The 14,547-nt window shown below is 50.9% G+C and overlaps 1 protein-coding gene across 1 annotated transcript in view; it reads left to right on the top strand.

The window, feature by feature from the left end:
• ATP8B1 (ATPase phospholipid transporting 8B1) overlaps window positions 1-14,547 on the top strand; it is a 127,459-nt gene that overhangs the window by 62,457 nt on the left and 50,455 nt on the right. The window lies entirely within an intron of this gene.

The following is a 14,547-nucleotide window of genomic DNA, read 5'->3' on the forward strand; positions in this document are numbered from 1 at the left end:
TGTGTTGTCTGTAAGGCTTTCCTTTAACACCTTTCCACATCTCTCTCTCTCTCTCTCTCTCTCTCTCTCTCTCTCTCTCTCTCGCCTGAACACATCTGGGCTAAGCTCTACCTCATGTTTTCCAGTGCCTTGGTGGCTCTTGGACAAAACCTTGGGCTGGGTTGCAGACAGTTCAGCACACCTGCCTCGGGTCAAGGCCCGAGGTACTCCACGTATAGACAGCAGAAACCAGTGCGGCAGGGTCTAACCAGGCAGACAGAGAACAAAGCTAAATCTCGACATAAAACCCAAAGGCCTCATTAGCGCCTTGCCTTGGTCTTAGCTTGTAAGGAGGAATCGCCTGGGCCGGGGGCTGGGAGCCTTCCTTATGGAAAAGGCCTGCCTGAGTGATGAGGTGCAGAGCGAAGGTGCAGGGCCACATCCAAAGGCCCCGTGGCAGGAGGAAGGCAGGTGGAAGAGCCGGGGGAGGAGGGGGCGCTGAGACAAGAGAGATCAGCACTGCGGGTGCCCAGTTCCTTATCCTTCTGCGCATGTCACGGTGTACTTAAAGACAGAGTGTCAGGTTGTAGAGCGTCCATCTTCCTGCTGATTGCACTGGGGTGTGGCCTGAGCCCCAGCTCTGTGCCCAGCAGTCTATGGACACCCAGTGGCCACTTGTGAGTGCACTGGGGTATATGGAGGGAGCCAGGTGAACCCCTCCCTCGGAGGTCTCTGGTCAGTGAAGGCTTCCTGGGGGTGAGGACCCCATGCAGGGTCCTGAGTGTGTATGAGAGGTAAAAGGCCCCCAGTGGGCTCCAAGCTGGGGCAGCTGTGAGAACTGAAGCATGAAGAGTGGCTCAAAGGAGCTGGGGCTCATGGAACTGCAAGTCACTCTGGGGGCCCAGATGTGCGTAGGGCTAGCTGTGCCGTCCCCAAGGCTTTAGGGAACGTTGTGGGCTGAAAATCATCTGAGAGCCCTGTAGGAGCCTCCTCCCATTGCAGCCTATCTGGTGCTGTCAGTCCCCTGGCAATCCAGTATGCAACATAGAAGATTTCTTTGCACTTAGAATCTGGCTCCTTCCCTTGGCCCAAAGGCAAGTGTGATTTGGTCCTGCCTTCTTCCCTGGACTGCTCTGGCTCCCCCATGTCCCTGTCTTGTCCTCAGTACCTGGGTCACACCAGCCTTTCCCAGCCCCAAGACTCTACACTTGTTCTCCCCTGTGTCTAGAGCAGCCCTGGCCCTGTGGCTGGCTCTCTCTTTCTTTGTTTTTTAAATATTTATTTATTTATTTATTTAAAAGGAAGCGTTACAGAGAGTCAGAGACAGAAAGGTTTTCCACCTGCTGGTTCACTCCCCAAATGGCCACAGTAGCCAGAGCTGAGCCCATCTGAAGCCAGGAGCCAGGAGCTTTTAACAGGTCCCCCACGTGGATGCTGGGGCCCAAGGACTTGGGCCATCTTCTACTGCTTTCCCAGGCCACAGCAGAGAGCTGGATTGGAAGTGAAGCATCAAGGACTCAAACTGGTGCCGCTATGGGATGCTGGCACTGCAGGTAATGGTTTTACTTGCTACACCACAGCGCAGGCCACATGGCTGGCTCTTTCTCATACTTCTGGTCTCAACGTGTGTGTCACCTCCTTCTAGGAGGCCTTTCTGACCTGACCTGCTTCCCCAGGCTAGACCATATCCACTTGTTGTGTGATTGCAAGCCCCTGGTTCTTCCCTTTATGCCCAAGATGGCATAATAATTGTGCCCTGACATGACTACCATTACCAAAGCTCTCCCTGTCTGGATGGTTGAGTTCATGGTGTTGGCGCCATGTCTGTTCCATGCAGAACACACAGTATTTCAGAAGGCAATCACGTATTTTGGACATATGTGAATTTATTTCAGAATAAACTTTGGCAGCTGTGGGAAGGAAAGACTAGACAATCATCCAAGTTAGAAAAATGGCATGAACCCAAACCTAAATGTCCAGGAGAGAGAGAGAAACAGACAGATGATGCTATATAAGGGGTCTCCAAGAAGTTCATGGAGAGTGTAAATTATGAAAAATCATTGCATGGGTGTCAATATATTTTGTATCAAAATAAGCTTATCTTTTGACTCCATTTCCCGTGCATCTTTGACGCCCTTTGGTCTACTAAGGATGGGACATCCGTATGTGTCATTAGATGCAAGCTGAGGGCACGTGAGATCCAGGGAGTAACAGTGGCTCAGGTGCCTGAGAAGAGTCTAGTTACACACTGCAGCTCACAAAGAAACCATTACCAGGCTTTTGGCTTAAAAGCTGTTTTGTGATGCTCCCAGAGCCTGTGTGTCAGGCACGTGGGACACACGGATGATGCCTTGTCTTTGCTCCATAACGGCTGGAGCCTGGGACCCTCTGGAAGCTTATTCATTCCCGTGTCTGGCACCTGAGCTGGATAAACGATCCTTTGGTTGGGAGCATTTCTCCTTGACTTGGGCCACTCCCAGCCTGGCCAGGGCTCCCATGGGAATGTGCCCAGAGAGGCCACCTCGAGAGCTAGCAGCCAAGAGAGAGCAAAGCGGAAGCCGCCTGGCTGCGGAAGTCACGCCGCGGCGCTCCGGCGCTGCCCTCTGTGTCCCTGACTCAGCCTTGACTCCAGGGAAGGGCAATCCGATGCTGCTGCTTGATGAGGGGGAGACAAGATCACATCTCTGGAGAGCAGGTGGAAATGGAGGTACTTTTGAGTCCACCTGTGGAAGGTACCCTCTGCCTCTGTAGCTGATAGAACCATTCAAGAGGCTGAGTGATAGAAGGGAGAGCCCCTTAGGAGATGAGGGCAAAGGGCTATTGTTTGGAACATAATCGGGTTAGGATATCTTTGAGACATCTATCTGCTTATGTCACCGTCTAGCTGGCAATTAGAAATACAAGTTGAAAGGTTGAAATGATTACAGATGTCTGAGACTGGCACAGCCTTGTCCCTGAAAAGTGACAGAATTTTAAATTCATAACTTGAGATAAAATTCAGCACTGAGCTTCCATTCCCAGACCACAGTCCTCAGTGAGAGCAGGGCCTTGGGTCTTGTTTTTTTTCTTTTTTTTTTCTTTTTTTTTTTTTTTTTTCCGGAACTCCTCTAAGTGGCATATTCTTAGGGAGAGTTTAAGGAATGGCTTTTTCCTTTGTGTATTTGAGAGGCAGACGGACAGAGAATGAGCTCACACCCCAAATGTCAGAAGCCTGGAACTCAATCCAGATCTCCCATAAGGCTGGCAGGGACCCGGATACTTAAGCCTTCAGTACTACCTCCCAGGGTACCTGTTAGCAGGAAGCTCGAATCAGGAACAAAGCTGGGATTCGAACCCAGGCACTATGAAATGGGCTGTGGGCATCCCAAGTGGTGTCTTATACACACACGCACGCACACGCACACGCACTCTCCCCTCCCTCCCCTCCCTCACCCGCTTCCCTGGCGTACACTTGCTTAACTTTCATGCTCTACCTTCTGTGCTTATGAGGTTAGCAAAGATGTGTGACAACTGTGTATTGAAACGGAATAAATGTGTTTGCACCACTTGGAATTGGAGATGATTCAGACAGAGGCTTCAGCGGCACTTATCTTTGTTTTAAAACCTGCGATAGACAGTGCCACGAGCAAGGTCACGCAGGGAACGTTCAGCCACTCACGCAGCAGCTTCCGAGGGCCTGGGACGCCAGTACGAGAGCAGCTGACAGACGGAGCATTAACCTCTGCGTCGCGTTCGAAGAGATGCTGGAGACCTTCTTGACTGACTCACCAGCAGTCAGAAACCAGCATTTCTTTAAACGGCTGATCTAATACAGAACTATTCAGGACAAAATGACCGCTGGCTGACAGGATTGAAGATGGACTGTTTAATCCTTGGGGTTCTACAGGATCACCCCAAGAACATGGGATGGTGGTGACGCCCTTCCCCTCTCTGGGCAGAATTTCAGAGTGGACGTGGAGCCACGAAACCACGGTAGCTGGGCGCTTGATCAAAGTGGCATCTCCATGGAGGAATCCAGAATGAACGGTGTAGGTTTCCAGAGCATCTTGGCACCAGCTTTTACTTGGAGCAAATAAGATAGAGCTGGCCCGCTGAGGCCTGGAGGCCCTCGGAGATCTATGGAGCGTGCTGAGCAGCTGTGCCAGTAATTCAGCGTGTTTTCAATGTGCGGCTCATCCCACGTGTGGAGGTTCCACTCTGGCTATTTATTTTCTTTCTCCTATCAGCCTTAAGGACAGCAGAGTGGGAGCTTGTCAAACAGGAGGGTGGGCTTGATCGCGTGGTTGGTAGTGGGTGGGGGCTGCTGATGAAACTGACATTTCATTTTCTAGAACTTGTTTTTGAGGAAAGCAATCTCTGGCCAAACCTTGAGTGAGAAGTTCTCCCTCATGGAGACCTAACACAGCTGCTCATTCTTCTTGCTTCTTTGGAGATGAGACTTTTTTTTTTTTTTTTTTTTTTTTTTGGACAGGCAGAGTGGACAGTGAGAGAGAGAAACAGAGAGAAAGGTCTTCCTTTGCCGTTGGTTCACCCTCCAATGGCCGCTGCGGCCGGCGCGCTGCGGCCGGTGCACCGTGCTGATCCGATGGCAGGAGCCAGGAGCCAGGTGCTTTTCCTGGTCTCCCATGGGGTGCAGGGCCCAAGCACTTGGGCCATCCTCCACTGCACTCCCTGGCCACAGCAGAGAGCTGGCCTGGAAGAGGGGCAGCCGGGACAGAATCCGGCGCCCCGACCGGGACTAGAACCCGGTGTGCCGGCGCCGCTAGGTGGAGGATTAGCCTAGTGAGCCGCGGCGCCGGCCTGGAGATGAGACCTTAAATTTTTTCCTTTTAATTTTTTTTTTTTTGATAGGTAGAGTTATAGACAGAGACAGAGAGAAAGGTCTTCCTTCCGTTGGTTCACTCCCCAAATGGCCTTCATGGCCGGCGCTGTGCCGATCCGAAGCCAGGAGCTGGGCACTTCCTCCTGGTCTCCCATGCGGCTGCAGGGCCCAAGCACTTGGGCCATCCTCCACTGCCATCGTGGGCCACAGCAGAGAGCTGGACTGGAAGAGGAGCAACGGTAACTAGAACCTGGTGCCCATATGGGATGCTGGCGCCGCAGGCGGAGGATTAACCAAGTGAGCCATGGCGCCAGCCCTCCTTTTAATTTTTTTAAAATTACTTTTTATGTATGTGAGAGTCAAAGAGGGAGAGTGTGAGAGAAAGAGAAAACATTCCTATCAACTGGTTCTCTTCCTAAATGCCTGCAAGTTTGGTCTAGACCTGGCTAATGCCAGGATGCAAGAACTCAATCTAGATCTTCCATGTGGGTGGCAGGGACCCGATATTCAAATCGTCACAGCTGCCTCCCAAAGTGTGCCTCTGTAGGAAGCTGGAGTCAGGAGCCAAAACTGGGTTGCAAACTCAGGCACTTTGCTGTGGAGTGCAGGCTTCCAAATGCTAAGCCAAACACCCTCTCCTGCAGTAGATTTAAGATGTAGAAGGCACCGTGGGAAGGCACTCGCCCTCGCTCTAACCAGGGTTCTCAATCCTGCCTGTGCATCAGAATCACTCGTGGGGCTTCTAAAACTGCAGGTGCCTAGGCCCAGCCCCTAGAGATGCAAGACAGTGGGTCTGGGAGGCAGGCAGAGAATCTGTCATTTTAAGTGAGTTCAGCCAGGTTCCACCATGCATCAGCAGGAGCCCGCTGCATCCTGTAGCAGGCCCCCTGCTCTGATTAGCAATGCACAGAGAGCCTCAGGCTGCTCCCAGTCACAGAGCCCCAGGGGGCTGGTGTGTGTGTGGTCCACCAGGGGGTGTGGCCCCTCTTCCAGTGTGGTGGAAGCAGGAGCAAGGTGGAGAAGCGATGTTTTCACTCAAGGCTTGGCCAGAGGTTGCTTTCCTCAAAAGCAAGTTCTAGAAAATGAAATGCCAGTTTCATCAGCAGCCCCCACCCACTACCAACCACGCGATCAAGCCCACCCTCCTGTTTGACAAGCTCCCACTCTGCTGTCCTAAGGCTGATCGGAGAAAGAAAATAAATAGCCAGAGTAGAACCTCCACACGTGGGATGAGCCGAACATTGATAACACACCTTGCCTGCAAAACGAGCTAACCTGGGACACTTGCAGAACCCACCCCAGGCCGGGTCCGGGATGTGATCCAAGCGCCCTTGGAGATCTCAGAGGGCCCAGCACAGTGCCTTTCAGAGACACTGACAAAGGAAGTCATCTGGGGATGTGCCACCTGTGGCACTGGCATCCCATATGGGCGCCGGTTCATGACCGGCTGCTGCTCTTCCAATCCGGCTCTCTGTTAATGGCCTGGGAAAGCAGTAGAAGATGACCCAAGTGCTTGGGCCCCTGCACCCACGTGGGAGACCCAGAAGACACTCCTGGCTTCGAATAGGCCCAGCCCCACCATTGCAGTCATCTGGGGAGTGAACCAATGGATTGAAGACCTCTCTCTGTCTTTAACTCTTATCTTTAAAACAAATAAATAAAATCTTTTTTTAAAAAAAAAGGAAATTAAAAAAAATTTGGTGTTTTTCTTGGCTTTTTTTCCCCATGGGCTAAAAGCAGCATTTGGTCTTTTGATTTGCTTTCAATCTGTCCATTATGGAGGTTTTGTGTTGTTGGGTTTGGGGGGAGGGATTTTTAGTTTGGTTTGGTTTGGTTTTTTTAAGACAGAGCTGAATGCTCCAAACAGCCCACAGTCAGGCAGAGACACAACACATTCTTGACCCAGCTCCTCCTCCCACTTCCTGTCCACACAGCATTCTCCTCCAGTGCCCCAAGCCACTTCCTGCTTGGGAAGTTAGGAAACTGGAGACCGTTCAGACCCTCACTCAGCCTTCCTCCCCTCTGTGCCCAAATGGCAGGATCCCCCAGTTTGCCTGTCTCCCCCACCCAGAAGCACCTTCTGTTAACCTGCTCTTCGTTTGTTTCTTACCCAGAAAAAACTTACCCGGTGACGGTCACCAGTGCGGTTGTTCTGATCCCTGAGTGTCTCCTGTCCTTACTGGGCTCAGCCACACTGGCTTCCAGTACTTGTGCCCTCGCGCTTCCAGAAAATCGGTTCTTCGGATCGCTCCCTGAGCCTTGTACACTCTTTGTGGGGTTCTCTTCCTCCCCTACTTGCCACTCAAACACAGTGGTCCACTCTGGGCTCGCCCTTCTCCCATGGTGCACTTGCCACATCACCCATCCATGTTCATGGGTCCCATCAACACTGTAGGCAGAGGACTTCCAAATCCGGCCTCCAGCCTAAAACTCTGCGTGGACTTCTGGATTTGCTTTTCTACCCCTTGGAAAGGTGTTGCCACTCGACTCCTGTAGGCATTCTCAGTTCAGCATACCTAGAATGCAGCGCTCCTCCAGCTAGATCTACCCCCACCCTGTATTTTCTCAGTCATCTGCGCTCCTCCATCTGTCACCCAAAGTTGGGTCCTGGGGTCACTTGTTCCTCATTTTTCTTGCTATTTTTTTCTTGTCCTCTGTCCAGTAGGCCAGCTGTGTATCATTCTTGCATCTGTCTTCTTTTCTTGTTTCTCATACCATAGTTCTTAGCGCTGAGTGTAGATATGGTTCATTTATATGACTGCCTGGACTCTCATCTTTTCTAGTAATTGCCACTCTTATATTCCTGCCATCCCACTGCCTTTAGAATTATTTATATATTATACATGCATAAATATATTTAAAAAGCCACAGTGGTGTAGTGTCCATAAGAAAATCAGACAACTTACATATTTGCCTTATAGATAAACTGATAGAGGGAAGCAATAGAATCCCATCTCTTGAAAAAGCACTACATGCAAATGAATCTGATTGTTAAGGGATTCCAAGTAATAATGGAGTCTCTTTCCCTGCCTCTCCCATTCTGTGGCCACACAGTTCCCTTTGCCAGGAAAAAAGCTGTTAGCAGTTTCCCATGTGTCCTTCCAGACATGTGCACACACTCCTGTGTGGAAAGGCTGTTCAGACAACGTGTACGCAAACACACATGTGCCTTCATGTTGTGCATTGACTCAGTGCATCACACAGCTAGCCCTCTTCCTGCTTTTGTCATGTAACAATGTAGCTTGGCAAGCTTCCCTGGAGTCCATTTAAAACCATCTCCTTCATTTTTTTGCACACCCCACGCTTTTCATTGTGTGGCTGTTTAACCAGCTGCTCCTGGTAGGCATTTGTGTGCTTTCCAATCTCTCTGATTGACAGGGCTGCAGTAAATCACCCTGTGTGAGTGGTGTATGCATGGGGTGTGTATGTAGGGAAGAATCCTTGAGGTGGGATTTTGCAACGCATGTGGGTGTTAAATTTTGAGAGATGGCCAAAAGTCCCTCACGGAGCCTGCCTCTGGGAGCCGGTCTCCCTATTCTCATTTCAACCCAAATGTCATCAAATTCCTCACTCTTTGCCGGTATTTTGCTAGGAGAGGTTAAGAATTGGAACCTCGATGAAGAATTGCTTTTCTCTTTGATGAAGTTGAATATCTTTGCAGCTACTTAGGAACTCGTTGAATTTACTTTGTATGAATCATCTGTCTCTGTATGAATCGTCTGTCCGCATCATCCACTCATTTCTCCCTGTGGTTGGTTGTTTGCTTTCTGGTGTAATTCGATGGATCTTTCCAAGTCTGTGGCACTTTGTAACCAGCCCGTGCAGGTTTTTGATTGTTGGTGGATCTCTAAGAACTCAGAGCCACAGCGAGAAGATGAGGACAAGGGTAAGCTGACTTCCTTCTCCAGATGGCAATGATCAAGGGACTTGGTGACCATGAGAACCCCTGACACATCACAGTGGTTTTTAGACCTTATCATGACACAAACGTATAGCCGACATGGGGCATGATTTTTTAACTCGCCTGTGACTAGTGTGGAATGCATCTGGACACCTGCACTGACTGTTTGCTAATAGTTCTCTCTGTAGTTTTTAAGTACAGGGCCTTCTGTTGAAGGTGCATTTGTGCTGATACATTTATTTCTGCTCATTTCTTTTTCTTTTCAATGTTTTTACTTATTTCTTTTCATTTCCTTGAAAGGCAGAGAGAGAAAGACTTTTCATCCACTGGTTCACTCCCCAAATGCCCACAGTAGCCAGGGCAGGGCTAGCCCAAAGTCCAGAGCTGCAAACTCCATCTGGGTCTCCCATGTTGGTGACAAGGGCCCCAGCACATCGGCCCTCATCTGCTGCCTCCCAGGATGCAGTAGCAGGAAGCTGGATCAGAAGCTGAGTAGGTGAGACTCGAACCGGCACTTAGATCCTGGACGGAGGCAACTTACCCTGATGCACCACAACGCCTGCCCCTCTTCTCTTTGCTGATATTTCCAGTCTAGAAAATGGAGCAAGATGCCTGCTTTTTCTGTAAATTGGCCTTGTGGTCCAAGTGTCCAGAGAGGTTCTCTGTTCCAAGCCGGCACTCAGTAAGAGTCTGATCTGGAAGGCAGACGGCCCTGAGTGCTGTTTTGTTGCCCTTCCTCACAGCGTGTGCTTTAGCACAGGATTTCTCAAAGCCTGATCATAGATGTTCTGAGATCCTTTTAAAAATGCCTGTGATCGGGGCCGGCGTTGTAGTGCAGTGGGTTAACGCCCTGGCCTAAAGTGCCAGCATCCCATATGGGCACTGGTTCTAGTCCCGGCTGCTCCTCTTCCGATCCAGCTCTCTGTTTTGACCTGGGAAAGCAGTATAAGATGACCCAAGTCCTTGGGCCCCTGCACCCATGTGGGAGACCTGGAGGAAGCTCCTGGCTTTGGATTGGTGCAGCTCTGGCCATTGCGGCCATCTGGGGAGTGAACCAGCGGAAGGAAGACCTCTCTCTCTGTCTCTACCTCTCTCTGTAACTCTGTCTTTCAAATAAATAAAAAATAAATCTTAAAAAAAAAAAAGCCTGTGGTCACATCAGCTTTGAAGGAAGTGGGCTGAACAAGATAAGACCCTGTACTGCAGAACATCTCAGAGCCTCCGTGTGTGCCGTGAGCTCACTGACTAGCCGAGACAGGGAGGCAGGATGTGTGCTGTCTCTTGCAAATGTATTTCACCACAGAATAGCCTGTTCGCATTTTCGTAGTCTAGTTAAAACACTGCTCACACAATTAGCTCACAGCTCAGGGAAGAATCAAGAGAAAATGCCAACATCTTGGCTGCTGATTTATCTGACTTGGGCCACACGAGGGGCCCAGGCTGGAAATAGGGTTATTGATGACTTGATTGCAATCTGCTTTCTGAAATCAAGTAGAAACGCCTCTGGGGTTAAATCGCACAGGAAGACACATGGTTGTTTTTCTCAGCTACTCAAGGTGTTATCAAAAGTGTAAAACTAAGAGAGGTCATTTCTGAGAACCCGTTGGAGGTCACGTGCTACGCTTTGAGACATTGAGATAAGAGTGGGCTGGAGGGGCTGGCCCTGTGGCATAGCAGGTAAAGTTACCACCTGTGACACCAGCATCCTATGTGGGGATTGGTTTGAATCACAGCTGCTCCACTTCCAATCTAGTTCCCTGCTAATGGCCTGGAAAAAGCAGTAGAAAATGGCCCAAGTGGTTGGATACCTGCCACTCATGTGGGAGTTCAGGTTGACGCTCCTGGCTCTGGGCTTTGGCCTGGTCCAGCCCAGGCTGTTGCAGCCATCTGGGGAATGAACCAGCAGATGGAAGGCCTCCCTCTCTCTGTGTAACTCAAAAATAAGTAAACCCTTAAAAGGGTTGGCGGGGGAGGCTGGAGATGAGGGTGCAGTGTAGGACCAGACCGAGCTGCCGCTGGCTGGGGCTTAACTAAGAAGCAAATTTTAAAAGCCAGAGGGTAAGGACCCGAGGCAGGCTGGAAAAGTGTGCTATCTTTAGCTCACTAATAGGCTGACTTACTCCCTCCTCTCCAGCGTTTCTAAGGTGGATTTTTATCCCTTGGCAGTGGCTCTTTCTCTCTTCCTGGAATCTCATCTGCTTTTCTCATCAGCCTTCCTGAAAGGGAGGCTCTCATTCTCAGTGGTTCCTAAAACACTGGAGGCTGCGAGTCATCTGCAGGCTCAAGGAAAACCAATAGACGCACCCGCATTTGCAAATGACCAGAAAGCAGAATGGGTTGCAGAAGACCATATAAGATGCCATTTGTACCAACCTTCCTTTAATGTCCCTTCTGAATGGGAGAGAAATTTCCCGATTGTGTGATCGTCACGGTGTCTGTGAGTGGTTTATTGTTCCATTTTCATTTTTCTTTTCTGGTAAAATTGTACTTGAGCTAGAAAGGTGCTAGGGACATTTCCACTTGGAATAATTTAGCAGTTATGATTGCCAGATGAATGGTAGCCAAGTGATCCAGGAAAAACGTTTGGTACTGGTATTATGGTTTCCAAACGGTGATCGTCCAGGGGTGGGCATTTAGCACAGTGGCTAAGACGCTGCCTGGACACCTGCATCCCATGTCAGTGTGCCTGGGCTCAAGTCCAAGCTACACTCCTCATTCCAGCTTCTCGCTAATGCATTCCCCAGGAGGCAGTAGAGGAGGGCTCAAGTACCTGGGTTCCTGCCACAAATGTGGGACTGAGTTTCTGCTTCCTGGCTTTGGCCTGGCCCAGCCCTGGCTATTGTGTGTATTTGTAGAGTGAACCAGTGGATGGACATTCCTATTCATTCATTCCCTCCCTCCCTCCCTCCCTCCCTCTCTCTCTCTTTCTATACTTGAATGAATGAATTTTGAAAAATAATCATGCTTTTCGTTTGCCTTCTTCAGTGGTCTGTACTTGTTCTCGTGACATTCCCTAGGAAGTAGGAGACTAGAAAATGAGTCACTTAGAAAAAAGTTTCCAACTGTATGCACTCTTGATCTTTATACTGATCAGAGATGGGCCATTTTAGAACTCTTTATTTGTAAATGTTTTTTCATACATTCCCTTCTCCAATGTGGTGGTCCCACCCTAGTTGTTAATTTCCTATCCCTGCCAGTTTGGGAAGTGGAATTCATGAGAACCTGGTTCACCCCTCTGTGAACACCCAAGGAGAGTTCATCCAACATCCTTGTTGGCAGAGAACTTAATGTCAAGAGATGCTGGCTCGGGGTTTCCTCTGAGTTTGTAGCATCCTTGACCTGAAAGCTCACTTGTGCCTTCCTCTTAGGAGACCAAGTACAGCCAAACACTGAGGCGACAGTGGCAACATGGATCCTATTTTTATAGCCAGCTTGCTAGCCACTGAGCTCTCTCCAAAGAGAGCCTTGTCTGTGTGGCAGAGTGGGCAGAGAGGCTGCTGGACTTGGAGCTCCAGTTGCCTGGTCTGAATTCTGATTCTCCTACACTGGCCAAGTTGCTAATCCTCTCCATGCCTCTCTTTACTCAGCTATGCAAAGACAGCCTGGCCAGTAGGCGTGGCTCTTGGAAAGAGCCCTGAACACACGTTAACTGTAGAGCCACATCAGTCACGAGTGGGTAGGCGAGGGCACCTCGGAGCAGGGGAAGTCGTCTCCCTGTGACTGCTGTGCTGCAAGGTCCATTGGCCTGCATTTCCAGGAGGAGCTGGCCGCCACCCATACGTCACCCACTGAGGGAGGAAGAAATGGCACCAGAGATAAACCACACGTGACCAATTATTATGAATTTTACTTTTCCTGTTCTTTCCAAAGGCATTTGGGGGATGCCACTGCATGCAGAACACTGACACAGCCTGGGAGGGATGTGAGGGCAAGCCCCGCTCGCGCCCTGTCTTCCTGAAGAGCCACTCTGGGGAGGGGCAGAGGACCTGGGGGTCTGTGGCCCCCACGCAGAGCAGTACAGAGCATTGGCTGGCATGGTGGGAATGTGGAGTAGCTCTGGGGCAGGGAAGAGCTGGTGGCCGTCTGCCCTGGAGAATCTACTCGTTTAGATAAATCTCAGAGTGCTAGTGTACTTGATCCCACTGTCAGGGTCAGCCTCATCCACGGGGGTAGAGGGTGGGGGCCCGTGGAGAGCCCCTGTCCAGAGGGACAATCATAGAGGAGAAAGTAAGATGGAGGGTGGGGCGGTGGACAGACCACAGTTGACTACAGATCATCGAAGCTGTCCTGGAGTGGGGCTCGGCCAAGGCCAAGACCACTGTCTTGGAAGGAGAGGAGAGCTGCAGCTGCTCGCTCTCTGGGCCTGACCTGGATGCAGAGCGAGTGGCAAGGCTGCCTTGAAAACGGGCATCTGGGAGCTCGGTGCAGTGCCGTATCACTCAGCACATGGTCACTGTGATGAAATACCTGAGGTCACCAACGTGCAAGAGAGAAGGGTTCCAAGTCCAAGAGCAGGTGGGGAGGGTGGAGAGGGGCGGAGTTATTTGGCTTGTGGTGAGGTGGCAGATGGTGACCTGTCATGGCAAGAGGGCGTGTGTGTGTGTGTGTAAGGGGGGTGAGGGTGGAGAGAAGAGGTTCTGTCACCAAACAGGAAATCAGAGTGCTAGGCTGGTGTCCCACAAGCCTGTCCAATGGCAGCGCCTCCAGTGACCTAAGGAACAACCCTCCCCCTGCACTAGGCTCCACCTCCTAAAGGTTCTACCTCCTCCAAGTAATGTCATGCTGGAGACCAGGCCTTTAATCACTGACCTTAGGGGACACCAGGCCACTGTCCCAGCCAGAGCAAGTGATGTGTTCAGCACCTTCCGGGGGGCCAGCTTCTGGGGAGAGCGTGCTGCAGTGACGTGGGCGCCAGTGGCTGAGCAACCCCAGATGAGCAAGAGAGCAGACGTGATGAACAAGCACTCAGTGGGGAGCCTCCGGGCCTGGCTGGGTCACCATGGCCAGCTGTCACCGGTCTACAACAGCCTCAGAGCTAACCAGGCTCTCTCTCTGGAAGCTTGTAAAGATCTCTGGTCGTGACCAGGACAAACAGCTACACTTGACACTTGCCATTGGCCGTACGTTCTGCCCATAGCTCTGTCTCCCCCTGAACACACAGGAAGATAGCTTCGGCTGTGGGATAGATACGCGTTTCTCAAAAGGCCACTAGTGGAGGACCTGAGCAGATCCCAGGCCGTCCTAGCTGGGGAGGTACCCCAGGACATGCTGGGCTTTGTGACAGAGGCAGCAAGGGGCCAGCACGGGGCTGCCGGGAGAGCTCCAGGTTGCAGTCAGCACCCAGAGCCGTCACTTGGGTGATGAGCACAGAAGTGACAAGGTGGTTGGCTGTGGGGAGCTGTCGTCAGGAAGACACTGGTGAGAGGCAGCTACAGCAGGTGACATCTTCTGATGCCTGGAGAAAGCCACCCCGAGGAAAACGAGAAGAGTGGTGGGTGGGAAGCGGTGGGAAGACATGTTCTGTGAGACACCTGTTGCATAGGAATCGTTCCCCAGCGGCAGGGAAGCTGTGGACCCTGCTAAGTTCCCTGGGGCTTACACTTGGCAGCTGACTGGGCTGAGTCCACACAGTGAGTGTGTGGGTGTGAGGTCAAGTTCGTGAAGTGGACTCAAGTCAGACACCTTGGTCCTCAGGGCACAGGGGGACGAGTAAGGAAGTCATCAGGATGACCTGTGATGTTACATGGATTCGCTGGGGCCCTGCTACTTTGATTTCGGTCATTCACTAAATGTTTCCTATGATACAAATTTTACTGTCAGTTAGACTGAAAAGATCATTTGACTT

This window comes from Oryctolagus cuniculus, chromosome 10 (genome assembly GCF_964237555.1).
Source record: "Oryctolagus cuniculus chromosome 10, mOryCun1.1, whole genome shotgun sequence".
In the NCBI taxonomy this organism is placed as follows: Eukaryota; Metazoa; Chordata; class Mammalia; order Lagomorpha; family Leporidae; genus Oryctolagus; species Oryctolagus cuniculus.